We start from the raw sequence: 12,652 nt of genomic DNA, 5'->3' as shown, positions 1-12,652 counted from the left end.
GCTCTTCAGTTTGGATTGGACATTGTATACATCTATATCGTCTCAATTATTAGTTTGGTGAGTGTCTATTTACACACTACTGTGTTTCCACGTTATTACATTTCAGTTCATACTGAGTTAATGTGGGGGCTTTAATTAGTTTGTAATTTATGGTTTCCCCCATTGTAATTCATACGATTTTCATGTACTTGGTGCGATAACGCTACACTTAATTTTTGCAGCTCGTTACGCTTTAAGCAATTACACTGATTCTGTGTAGGGGTTGTTAATTAGTTTGTTTTTCCCCCATTACCATCTACAATTCCATACTACTTCTTTACTTGTTTAGGCACGGTATCTTTTATAACCTATTTCTATAGCGCGCTGCGCTTTAGGTTATGATATTATTGTGTGGTATTCACCTGACTTATGATTACGTCTGTTATATAACATTGTTCCTTTATACTCCCCACTTCGACCGCACTGTTAATTTCATTGTACTTTTTCATTAGAGTTCTTGTTTATTGTTCTTACGTTATTATCACGGAGATGCATATGTGATTTGACACCCCACCTATATTGGTGTATTGGAAAGGTGGACCCAACGAACGGATTCTGAGGTGGGTCCTAGCTTACATATTAGACGTTGATAGCACTTTTCCTGGTTCTCTTTTTGCTACCTGGTTCCTAGTCGTTAGCAGTAGGCTGATATTTCTGGTGTAACTTCTCTAACGTATTCTACTGGACGTCACAGCTAGGTCTTCATTCTAATACTTATCTTTTAGGCTTGTATTCATCCTATCTTATCTTTTTTCTTACATAACTTGAATCTCTTCCTATAATAGGCCACGATGGTGTCTCTTTTTGATCGGTTTCTTTTCTGATTGGGTTTTTGGGATTGAGTTCTATACTAACTCTTTCATTGATTGTAATAATGATTATCACCGGATTCAGATAGCCTTCTTCACCTCTATTTTTGACAGTCTTTTTCTACTGGGCACTCTAGTTATGCGTTATCATCTGGTGACTTTTCCACTTTCCGTCTTTCTTGTTGTTTCTTCTATTTTGTTTATTTACATATGTATATTCTTTGTTAACAGCCTTGAAAAAGTCATTGTACCAATCAAGTACAGACGAAACACGTGTTGGCTGTATTCGATATTGGACGATTGTACCACATGTTTTGGAGCTGTATTCAATATTGCACGACTGTATCACATCTCTTGGATATTATCTTCAATCAATAAAGAGGAGTAATTTGAATAACTCAATGGATTACTGTATCCTGTCCAGTGACTCCGATTGGATATTGTGAATCTTTCAGAGACATTGTTTCACATGATGTGTACACTCAGATGGACTGTTATATACATTTTGCAATAAGGGTGTGCTGGAAAGCTGGTCTTCTCTTAATATAGGTCTATTGCTGGTTTAAATATCATGGGCCACTGCTGGTTAGCAGGTAGTTTGTAACTGTAATCGGACTGCAGTTAAGCATGCCTGGCGGGCTGCGTGAGTTGTCACTCCAAAAAGGGTGCGGTGACTGCATTAGTGTGCACAATACAAACCTTCCCTCAAACCAGATTTGACACCATTATTGTTTTAGCATGGTTTAGCACTCGAAAAGGTCTGTACGAATGTCTGGTCAAATTCAGCAAAGTACTCTGGATCCGAGGGCATGGTACAGGTTGCTTCAGTTAAGCATAAACCTCCCCGCCCTAATAGCCCTAGTAGGCAGGCTGGTTGTGGAAGTTGACATCTAACAGGTGTGCTGCCGTTTCAAAAGTTGGGGACACAAGGTGTTAAAAACACAAAAAGGATACAAGGTATTAAGTACATTTATATGTCCATTATTAAGAAAAGGCAGGTACCTGTACTTCGCGTTCCCCCCCCCCCGTCCCCACCCTCTGGTCTGCTCTATGGTACTCATTAGCAGAAGTTTGGAAGGCACAACTTGCTCATCAGCATGGTGTCACAGCAGCTATATAGATTGCAGTCAGTAGGTGAGGGGCTGGCAGGCAATATGGTCGGGTAATAAAGGAGATCACGTGGGGGCAGATGCGACGCTACAGGTGTTACGTTGGCCATACACCGGCAGGAGGGTACAGTGGCAGGAACCCGCAAATAGTGGGTTTTTAGAAAGGGGCTGCGTAAGATTGCAAATATGGGTGTGCTGCGACTCCAAAGAGGGGGAGATAGAAGGGTTCAGTGCACTTCTGCTGACAGTTCTACAAAACAGCGTGCATTCATACTTAGAAGGAGCAGGTGAGTTTCCCCTGCTGGGGCGTTACACGGTTATCAGCTTGAACCCATAAATCTGTGGAATAGTCAGGGGGAACGGGGTTTAACAAGGGCTTAGTCGACCCTTAATGTAAGGCACATATTGCAATCAGTGCACAATGGTTTAAATCTTCATAACCAGGGTTTTAAGAAACAGTAGTTTTGCATTCCCGCTTGGGTAAGAAGTATGGCCGACGTGGTACTCCTATGCAGGAGGAGGCCATCTGGCGGAGTTAAGGGTATGGTTTTGGCCACAAACAATAACTTGTTAACAATTACACTTTTGGCCTGGGAGGCAAACTCCAATAAGTTTTCCAGCATATTCTGAAATCAGTGACTGGGCAGTGATGTGTAATGCACGACCTGGCAACACCTAACAAGAAGGCCCTTCTTGGCACAGTGAAACAGGGATTTCACCCTTAACTGAGGGTAAAGTAGAGAGCAGTTGTTTCAATTACGGGCGGGCCATCGATCGTGTCTACGGATGGGTAAAATAAAACTGTGGTTAAATCAGAGAACAGTAGTTCACATTTTAGTGGAGGCCATCAAACTTGCATACTACGGGGTAAATAAGCCATGCACAAGCCCAACAAGCAGGAGGGCTTGATTCAACTTTACAAGCAAATAAGAGGGCTTGGTAAATAAGGAATGGCCTCTTGATTGCATACGCCGCAACGCTCACCTGATAGGGACAGGGAACAACTGCGGACTGTTAACCTGTCATCGGTGGATAGGAATTGTCAAGCTAGAAGGACTGGTAACCTGTCAGAGTTAGATGGGAATTGTCCAGCTACAAGGACTGGTACCAACACGCTGCGGGGAGTTATGGAGCCTGCCATGGTGGGGTGGGAGGCCCTGGATAAGACGGAGGCCACAACCAGAGCTGTGGTGGAGTTACAGGGTGATACGGAGGCTGATTGGTACAAGGGGTACCCTTTCAGGAGCACAATAAGGGTGCATTATGCCAACATCCCAGGAGTCTTTATGGCAGGACCCTGGTTGACAGCAACGATGCCCACCTAGTCCTTCCGGCAGTTGTAAGCCTGAGCAACTGGGGGCTTGCCTGGTTATGCTCTGCCCCTAAAAAGTCGTGAGTAAAAGGTATGGACTGGTGGTCCATGATATGTAAAGGGGATAACCTCACATAAATGGTAGCACCGATTGGATTGGCCACGGTACAGTCTGGCTCATCAGGTGGGCAGGGCAGCTTAGGTTAGTCACCGCTGCCTGCCCTTGGATCGCCCGTAAGTTACCCCACCAAGTTGGCATACTCCTTGTATGTAATAAACCTGCAGCAAACTTTCTCCAACAAAATCTTGTGTGGGCTGTTTATTTTGCGCAGCGCGACTACTTACTGCTGAGCAGGGGGTTGCCGATATCGGCACTATGCAGCGCAGGCAGTGGGCCCCTTAAGAGGGTGGCCCCCTAGTGCCGCTCCAGGCATCTCCCTGCCCTTTGTCGCTGGGACTCCCTCCTCTAGGATTTCTCCCTCAGGTCTGGCACCTCAGCGGCGGCATTTCTGGTGCGCAGTGGGTTGGGGACAGGTATTTATACCTGCCCCCACCCACTGGCCACCCTCTTTGTCCCCCCACTGGACATGCTGTCACCCTCCCAACCGCTTACCCTGCGTGCTGGCGTGAGGGCTGGCTAATGAATTGAACATATTAGTGTATTCATTTGTGTTGCAGGCGGAGTTACAGGGCAATCTGGAGGCTGATTGGTACGAGGGGTACCCTTTCAGGAGCACAATAAGGGTGCATTATGCCAAAATCCCAGGAGTCTTTACGGCAGGAACCTGGTTGAAAGCGACGTGACCCCGCTCGTCCTTCTGGCGGTTGTAAGCCTGATCAACTGGGGGCTTGCCTGGTTACGCTCCATCCCTAAAAAGGCATAATTAAAAGGTATGGACTGGTGGTCCATGATATGTAAAGGGAATAACTCCCACATAAATGGTAGCACCGATTGGATTGTCCACGGTGCAGTTTGGCTCATCAGGTGGGCAGGGCAGCTTAGGTTAGTCACCACTGCCTGCCCTTGGATCGCCCGTAAGTTAACCCACCAAGTTGGCATACTCCTTGTATGAAATAAACCTGCAGCAAACTTTCTCTAACAAAATCTTGTGTGGACTGTTTATTTTACACAGTGCGACTAATTACTGCTGAGAGGGGGTTGCCGATAATGGCACTATGTGGTGTGTGCTGTCATTTGGTAGACCCTAGGAAAGGGGAGGACTTCAGGGGGTGGTGGGCGGGGCTGGGAGGTGTGCAGGAGAGGGGGAAACAAGCAAGGACAAAGCGTGTGAAGGAGGTTTGAGCGGGTGAAGGGTTGAAAAGAAAGAGCGAGAAACGGCACACAACGTGAAGGAAGAAAACCGAGAAAAGGTGACACAAATAAGACCGAGAGAAAGGCACGAGAAGGAGATGACAGTGAAATTTACGAGGACACAGAGATGGGCAAACAGACGGAAATGAAATGGCAGAGCAGACAATAGCAGAACAAATAGGGGCAGAAACAGACAGGGGCAGAAACAGACAGTGGCAACAAGAGGCAGTGGCAAAACAGACAATTAAGTGGCAATAAGGACAATGGCAGAACAAACAAGAAAAAATAAATGGTGGCAAAGACAGACAATTAAGTGACAGAACAGATAATGGCAGAACGAACAAAAGACAAACAGTGGCACAGATAAACAGTGCAATGGCAGAAGCAGAAAAGAGAGAGCGACAGGGAGGAGAGGTGCGAGATCTCGAGGTACGGGAGCTAGGACCAAGAGGGCATTAACTGGATGGAGGTTCAAGCTCGGCTAAGTCCTAGAGGTTTAGGAATGTCACTAGTTCATTTAGAAAACTGAGTTTGCATAACCCACAAACCACAAATAAACCCTACTCACATATTTCATAAGGGCTTAATCTCTCAGTCACAATTTGCATTAAAACGAGCTTTGACGTATGCCAATCATTTTGGCCTTTGTATGGTAAAAATAATTGTGGTGGAAACTCTGTCTACTTGCAGAATCCTTACCTTTGACTATCCTAGGTGCCAGTCTGGATTCCTTAACGCCTGAAATAAGTCTTCCGAGCCTCTATGGGGATTTGGTTTCATCTCAAAAGTGGATCTGCAGTTATGTCACAGGAGCCATAAAGCGCCCACCCAGGGTGCTGATTGCTTTTTTGTTTTTTTTACAGCGGGGTTTGAGACACAAACGAGAAGAACGACTAATCGGTACAAGTGCAGCAGACAATTATCGTACCGCCTTATTATTATTATTATGTAAAAAGCTTCTTCAGCACAGGTATGCAGGAAGGGTCGGTGAGTAATATGCAGGTAGATAGATTATCCGCCAGAAAGATTGTTAGCATAAGTAAGTACATTTTTTTCTGATGGATATTTCTATTTACAGATTACACACCTTTAAACAAGCTAACAAGCAATACTCTCCTAGGAGTTGGGTCTGGAGGAAATTCAAACAAGGATATCTTGTAAGCAGGAGTGAGCGAAGTGCCGATCCCTCCGAACTACCAAATCCACACAGCAGTAGTACTAAGCGAAGGTGAGATGGGATGCCCACCTCACTGTCACACATATGTCCACCACCTGTATTCCTCTAGTCAAGTCTGACGTTGAAGACTTTGCCCAAGTGGAATGGGCTCAAATCCCTTTGTGGTTCTTCCTTTGGCAGCACATAGCAGATCATGGTGCACAGCAAAATCCAGCAAGTAAGTGTTCCTATCTGTATCGCCTTGCCATTTGTCTTGCCAGTGTACACAAGTAAGAGCTGGTCATCAGCTCTCTTTTTGTGCCTGATGTAAAAGCTCACCACACCCTTGGGGTCCAACCTGTGCAATGGGTCTCCCTAGTATGTTGGGTGGGGTGGTAGATAAAAGGTGGGCAAGCTGACAGATTGCCCAAGAAGGAATGGGGACACAATGTTTTGTAGGAAATCCACCTGAGTTTGTAGTGCTTGCTTATCTGGAAAGAAGCATGTAAAAGGAGGGCGGACAATCAAAGACTTAAGATTGCTAACTCAGCAAAATTCAAGCTCAAGCTGAGGCTTTAGCAAATAATAATACTACAAAACATAGTCTTAAACGTAAGAAGTCTCAACTTGCAACTATGCAGGGGTTCAAATGGAGTGCTCATCAGAAAGATCAACACATAATTCAAGCCCCACTGGGGCACAATAAATGGGACTGACATTTTTCAACCCTTTCAAAAACCTCACTACCCCCAGTGACTTGAACAAGGAAGGTCGGTCTAGACATAAAAAGGCCGACAGGGTTGCAATGTATCTTTTGATTATGGAAACTGCACAGACTTGCCACACCAAATATAAAGCAAATTGTAAAATATTTACAAGTGTTGCCATTAAAGGATCAATATGGTTACCTTAACACCAGATGACAAACTTTTTCCATCTCCTTGCATAGATAGATTTAGTCAAGGGGCAAAACTTAGAAAGGATCATGTCAACAACCTCCAGTAAAAGTTAAAAAGTACTCAGATTGCCCACTCAATCTCCACGCATGAATATGTATGCTCTGATGATTGGGTTGCAGAACCTACCCTCTGGTTTGGCATAATAGGTCCACTCTGAGCAGGAGACAAAAAGAGCACACAGGGACAGATGCTGGAGGTCTTTGCTTGACATTTTTCAGAGCCAGTCCGGGGCAACGAAAATAACTTGGACCCGGTCCTGGTGAATTTTCCTCAGGACATGAGAATGAATCTGAAACAATCACCCAGACCTATGTTTATAAGGCTCAGATTTCTTTTAGTTCCACTTGCAACTGTTAAATATGGATTAAGTCTGCTAATCAACAAGATCTTCAAATGTTGCAGAGATGGCGGTAACTGCTCTGAATCGCTGGCACACATCATTTGTATATAACTGTGCATACTCAACCTTCCTTGAAAACTTTTGCAACCATGCTTTGTCAGACTGGGCATTTGCACGGTTGAAAACGCGATAACAATAAATTTATTGGGTATTGACTGCCAAATTATTTTGCGATTGGTTACATTTATACAATTAGGGGCGTATTTATGAGAGCTTTGAGTCATGCTTGTACCACGCAACGTGGTACATGCAAGTCATATTTTTGAAGAGATGCAAAGCCACTTTGCATGGCTTTGAATGGCATAAAAAATATGCAGTAATGCAATGCTGCACAAATCTCTGCGTTGCACTACTCTGTGCAAGAGTGGTGGTCCATAGGCATTGCTGTGAGTGTTCCCACGCAACTCTCATGGTTTTTGATGTATTCCCTGATTACCAAACCTGGTAAACCTGGGAAGGTGCCACAAAGATACACCTCCCCAGGAGAGGCGTAACAAGGGGAAATATGTTTATTTCTCCTCGTTTGTTCCTCTGAATTCTGCAGCACACATAGAAGGAGGAAAAAGCCTCTCAGGATTATTTTTGTGCAGGAGGGTGCCCTTTCCTGCACAAAATCAATCCTGCGTACAACACAGGCACCCTTGCATAATAGTGCAAGGTTGCCTGTGTTGGTGCTAGGCTGCCACAACGGCGCCAGCACAAGGGCGAAGGACAGGAATGCGGCGTCTTGGATAAATATGGTGCATTCCTGCCAATTTCCCTGTGTTACAGGGCAGTGCAGCAAGGTGACGTGCTGTACTGTCCTGAACCACAAAACTCGTAAATATGCCTCTTAGCGTTTAAGGAACTTGATAAATGTGACAGTTAATTGCACTCAGTGGATTGTCTGGGAATGAGTAGTAACCAAATACAAGGAAATTACGCCTGTGTTCTAATCTAGACTTTGCCTTTTCTCAAACCTCATATTAGTGAAACAAAGATCATTATGAGTTGTTAACTGGGGTTATGTATGACAATAATCTTTACCCTATCAGTAATTATTTATATGCTTATGTTGAATTGTTGAGAACTGTTTAATTGTGTACACACACCAAGCAAAATGTCTGTCTGCTTGACAAAATCATTATTGTTGTCCATGATCCATAACGCACCACACTTTATTTACCAAGGTGGGTAAAAAAAAAAGCACACATTTAACGCAATCCATAACCTTGGCCCCGCTTACCTGAACAACCGCATCCCCTTCCTCTAACCACACAGATACATCCACCCCACAAGACTTCCCCTTGCACACATCCCTCAACATACAGAAACTGAGCCGGATGGCGGGCTTTCTCACACATTGCTCCTAAAGCATCGAGCAACATCCCTCCTTACACCATAGCCTCCTACTCGCTTCTTGAGTTCCAAAAAAAGCTGGAGACTTAACATTTCCATTAACCCCTCCTCCCCTGTATAGGGCACACTATGCCCCTCATTTACGGGATTTCGGCATAGGGCAGTGCAGTAAGTCACTTTGCTTTGCTGCCCTACACCAAAGTTTTGGGGAGAGGAGTTGGCCTAACGGCTAGGGCGGTCGACCTCGAATCTGGGGAACTGGGTTCGAGTCTCGGCAATGACGCTGAACATCCTGTGACTCTGGGCAAATCACTTAATCTCCCCTTGCCTAACAAAAATGAATGTGTCCACATGTAGTGCAACTGGTGCTATGTAAAGCGCTCTGATACCTGATACCTTCGTGTCAAATTCACGCTATATAAAACTCCGTTAAAAAAAAAAAGTAAAAGGGCAGCAAAGCACTGTATTTATGCAATACAGTGCATTCCTGTCCTTTCTCCCTGAGCTGGTGCAGTTTCGGCAGCCTAGTGCCAATGTAGGCACCCTTGCACCATGGTGTAAGGTTGCCTCAGTTGCATGCAGGATTGTTTTTGTGCAGGAAGGGGCACCTTCCTGCATAGAAACAATCCCAAGAGGCGTTTTCCTCTTTCTACATAGAAAGAGGAAAAAAATCAGGTGAAATAAAGGTATTTCTCCTTGTTATGCCTCACCTCGGGAGGTGTAAGGATTTGGCGCTTCCCAAGGTTTACATGATTTTGTAAATCTGGGGCAATGTCAAAATCCATGGGTGTTGCGTGGAACACCCCCCACAAGGCCAATGGAACGCTTCCCTTTCGCAGAGCAGGGAAACGGAGCGATTTGCGCTATATTGGCTAACTCCACATTTATGAAACCATTCAAAGCCATGCAATGTAGCTTTGTGTGGCTTCATAAATCTGACTTAGAGGCTTGCGTCATGCATGTACCACTTTGCATGGTGCAAATGTGATGCAAGCCTCTCCTAAATATGCCCCTCAGTGTTTCCAGCACTCTAGGTTTGGCAGTTTCCCTCTTGTGGAGGGAATTTCTACAGTCTGCTGATGAACATTAAAACAGTCAACTAACTGTAAGGCTAGACTAAGAAACTTTTTTAATCTGACAATTCCACCAGTTAGTTTACTCATGTTAAACAGTCCCAGAATATCAAGTCCAATGACAAACTATTCGCATATTGCCTACACCTATGCGCACATCAGAATAGTTGTACAAATGGTTTTGCTCTTTTGCAATGCAAAACCCGAGTATAAAAAAACCTGTCCTTGATTTCTGATCAATTAATATATTTCCCATTAAGGGACATATTTACAAGCCCCTATCACCATCACACATCACTTTCAGTGACATTGTGATGGCGATAGGGGCCTCACCTTATTTACAAGGTAGCCTTAAGCCACTTAACATGGCTTCACTCTGCCGGGTAAATAAGGCACCCTTTCACACTGTATTTAGCGTGAAAGGGGAAGGCAATGGGTGTTGCGGTGGGCGTTCCACCGCAACACCCATTGATTTTGACACTGCCTCCTATTTACAAGATCAGCGTAAGTAGGAGGTAGCGCCAAAATTAGGACCAGGGCAAACTTGGGGGCATATGTACAAGCCCCTATTGGCACGGGAAAGTCACTTTTTGTGACGTTACCGTGGCGATAGGGGCCTTTCCTTATGCACAAGTCAGCGTTAAGCCACTTAATGTGGCTTAACGAACGCTGCCTTATACATAAGGCACCCTTTCACGAAATGGTTATTGTAAAAGGGGCATGCAGTGGGTGTTGCGGTGGGCGTGCCACCGCAACACCCATTGTATGTGACGCTGCCCCCTATGTACAAGGGTGGCGTACATAGGAGGCAGTGCTAAAATTAAGACCAGGAAAATCCTGGTCTTAAGTTGGCGAAACGAGGAGAAATGCATTATTTCTCCCCAGTTTTGCTTTTTCCATGCAGCGCACATGGAAAAAGCAAAATGCCATGACTTGTTTATGTATGGGAAGGTGTCCCTTCCTGTACATAAACAAACCTTTTAAAAATGCAATTTTTTAACTTTGATGTGTGCTGCATGAATCGGCACACATGAAAGTTTCAAAATGGCATTTTAGGATTGTTTATGTGTAGGAAGGTGTCCCACCTTCCTACACATAACCAATCCTCCCCTGCACACAGACATCCTTGCACTCTGGTGCAAGGGTGCCTGCGTTGGCGCTAAGTTTTTAAACTTAGAGTCATCGCAGGGGGAAACGCAAGGCTGCACCACATTCTTGTAAATATGGTGCAGGCTTGCGTTTCCGAAGTGGCGGAGCGTGTCGTTAAGCTCAGAAGGCTAACAACACGCTCCGCCACTTCATTGTACATATCCCCCTTGGTCTTAAAAAGGGGAAACTAGGTGAAGTGCATTATTTCTCCTTGTTTTTGCTGTTTCCATGTGTGCTGCCTTGTGCAGCACACATAGAAACGTGTTACAGCAAACAAATGATGGACGGAATGCTGACAATGCAAACCTTCTCCCCCAGTCAAAAGATCTGGGTTTAATCCATTGTTCTTTTGCCCACTACGCCACAGTTTGGACCCAGCCATATGCAAATCAGTCTTAACACTGTGCCCCATGGGAACAGACCAGACCGAACTGCCAAGCCAGGTCCTCCCTGGACCGGAAACAAGCATCCTGGGACCAGTTTCAGGGTATGTCACCCTTCTGCAGCCAGGCTAGCTTGAATCCAGTGGCACAGTGAGCAAGGGACCCACGTATGGGCATACCCATCCCACTTGGGGTGGAAAAGTGTTACAGCAAACAAATGATGGACGGAATGCTGACAATGCAAACATTCTCCCCCAGTCAAAAGATCTGGGTTAAATCCATTGTTCTTTTGCCCACTACGCCACCCACACATAGAAACAGCAAATTGCCTATGATTGTTTAGGTGCATGAAGGTCCTCCTTCCTGCACATGAACAATAATTTTTTTTAAAAAGCTGTTATGCAACCTCTATATGTGCTGCCCTAAGCAGCGTACACAGAAGTTACAAAATGCCATTTCAAGATTGTTTATGTGCAGGAAGAGGGACCTTCCTGCACATTAACAATCTTCCCCTCAACAAAGGCACCCTTGCACTATGGTGCAAGGTTGCCTGCGTTGGTGCTAGGAAGATGAAGTTATCGCTAGCGCAGGGGGAATCGCAGAGCTGCACCATATTCTTGTGAATATGGTGCAACCCTGCGTTTATAATAGATGGAGCGTGTCGTTAGCCTTCTAGGCTTAACGACACACTCCGCCACTTTTTTTGTAAATATACCCCCAAGTGGTTTATTTTACTGTAATATATCTGTAGTCTTCCAGTAACATCCACACTTTCATTCTATCCATTTCCTCCCCCAGAAATATTTGCTTGGAAAAAATAACACTTTCTAGTTCTAGCAATACTGTAGGTTTTAAAGCACATTTCTGTGTGAGAAAAATATATAGCGGTCTCTAGCTTCTGCAATACGGATTAGTTCAAGGCTAACCATAATGCTGTCTTTATGGTGCATCCTTTACAGTATTTTATTATAAGCCACTTGCACTGCAAAGCACAGTACGTTCATATACTGCGTTTGAATTCTTAGCTTTAAATCTGTATTCTTATGATCCTTGAAGAAGATTGTTAGCACTCTTTCCTCTGGAATGTAGGGCAAAGGGACTACTTACAGGTAGTCTTCAGTTTCAACTCACAAGTAATGCCTTTTCCCTTTTGCCATTCTATGCACTGAGGATAAACTTTAACAAGGTTGTGCATCGCCCTTGCCCCACCCAAAGCAACACAAAGCATAGAATGCGATTTACCAAGCCATGCAAGGCCACCTCGCATGGCTCTGTGTGGCTTAATAAATCTGGAGTAACGGAAGGCAGAGCAAGTCACTGCCTTGTGTTACTCTGCCTGGGGAAGGCGTTTCATGGCTGGAGCATGGTTGTCTCCACGCATCCACCCATGGATTTTAGCACATTCCCAGATTTACAAAGACGGATAAACCTGAGAATGCGTCAAAATGCTACGCCTTCCCAGGGGAGGCGCAATGAAGAGAAATATCTTTCTTTCTTCTTGTTGCTTCCTCTTTCTAAGTGTTGTGCATTCTGCAGCACACTTAGAAAGAGGAAAATGCATTAGAGAATCGTTTTTTGTGCCGGAAGGAGCCCCTTTCTGCATAAAAACAATT

This window comes from Triturus cristatus, chromosome 4_2 (genome assembly GCF_964204655.1).
Source record: "Triturus cristatus chromosome 4_2, aTriCri1.1, whole genome shotgun sequence".
Classification (NCBI taxonomy): domain Eukaryota; kingdom Metazoa; phylum Chordata; class Amphibia; order Caudata; family Salamandridae; genus Triturus; species Triturus cristatus.
The sequence above is the reverse complement of the archived record's forward strand: the minus strand, read 5'-3'. Positions refer to the sequence as shown.